Source organism: Octopus bimaculoides, chromosome 2 (genome assembly GCF_001194135.2).
Source record: "Octopus bimaculoides isolate UCB-OBI-ISO-001 chromosome 2, ASM119413v2, whole genome shotgun sequence".
Classification (NCBI taxonomy): domain Eukaryota; kingdom Metazoa; phylum Mollusca; class Cephalopoda; order Octopoda; family Octopodidae; genus Octopus; species Octopus bimaculoides.
In genome coordinates this window covers 91,037,037-91,038,547 of record NC_068982.1, presented here as the reverse complement: position 1 = coordinate 91,038,547, position 1,511 = coordinate 91,037,037, and the positions used below count along the sequence as shown (strand labels likewise).

The 1,511-nt window shown below is 34.7% G+C and overlaps 1 protein-coding gene across 1 annotated transcript in view; it reads right to left on the bottom strand.

Moving 5' to 3' along the window:
• The window catches only part of LOC106870625 (uncharacterized), a 166,583-nt gene extending 165,603 nt beyond the window's left edge, over positions 1-980 (bottom strand). The window contains exon 1 of the mRNA XM_014916758.2: positions 596-980. The gene's annotated coding sequence lies outside the window, so the exon portion shown is untranslated. The remainder of the gene's footprint in view (positions 1-595) is intronic.
• Positions 981-1,511: the final 531 nt, after the last annotated feature.

The following is a 1,511-nucleotide window of genomic DNA, read 5'->3' as shown; positions in this document are numbered from 1 at the left end:
ATGTATGTATGTACGTACATATGTATGTATGTATGTATGTATGTATGTATGTATGTATGTATGTATGTACGTATGTATGCACGTATGTATGTCTATGTATGTATGTATATATACCAGATACACACACAAATTTACAAACACGCATATATACAAATATATTTACATATGTATGTGTGAATGTGTGTATGTATGTATATATATATATTTGTATGTATATACATATATTTGTTTGTATGTCTCTACATATATATATATGTATATATTTGTGTGTATATACATATATTTTCATATGTGTATATATTTATATCTGTAAATATGTATATTTATGTGTGTGTGTGTGTGTATCACACGCGCACACTCACACACACGGCTGGATATGTCTGCATGTGTGCATCGGTATTCGAAGGATCAGAATAACGTCAACGAACTAACTGTGCATGATTATGTCTGATCATTACTCATTACAGCATTCGATATTCACGATCGATTGTCATGATCTGGACGACAATGTACAAATAAAACGAAAACGAAAAAAAATCTCACAGAAAGTACAAACAAAAAAAGCTAATAAAGCTAATGACAAATAAATACATACCTAGTACTTATTTTTTTTCTTTTCTGTATCACGCTAATTTGTAAATCCACACTTTTCATACGTTTATAAAACAACGTATTTCTCTTCTTTCGATTTAATATTTCAGCGTTATTTAATATCTAAATCCGTTTATTTGTTTATTGTCTATAATATCGCAGCAAACAACAAAGAAATTAAATGTAATTTCTTTCTTAATTTCTGCCTCTTGCGCCTTCACGCAACAACTCCAAATCACAACTGGCTGACATGCTTGTAAGTGTAATAAGAATTGTTAATTGCGGTACCCGCTCACCCGTCTAACACCCCGCCGTAAAGGAACGACTGATTTGTATGTCCGCTGAACCTGTCAGAACTTTTATTTATTTATATGTTTGTTTGTTTATTTCGTTTTATGTTTATTTTTAGTTTACAAACCATTGACAAATTTGGTATGTGTGTACGTACGTGTGTGTGTACGTACGCGTGTGTGTGTACGTACGTGTGTGTGTGTACGTACGTGTGTGTGTGTACGTACGTGTGTGTGTGTACGTACGCGTGTGCAATGTAGGGTTGTTATCTGAATATGTGTGCGTATGTGTATAGTGCATAGAGATACCCTTTTCATTTACACACACGCGCACACATTTAAATACAAATATAGGGTATACACACACACACACTTATAAAAAAAATACACACACACACACACATATATATATATATATACATACACACACACATACAACACACACGCAAATGGTTTTATTTTCCCTTCCCTTGCTATCAATTTCACGCGGTTTTTCTCTCGTCTCCTCCCCCACGCCCTTTCCACTTACTATCACCTCTACTCCCCTTCTTCTCCCTCCTACTCTTTCTCCTTCTCCCTCCTACTCTTTCTCCTTCTCCCTCCTACTCTTTCTCCTTCTCCCTCCTACTC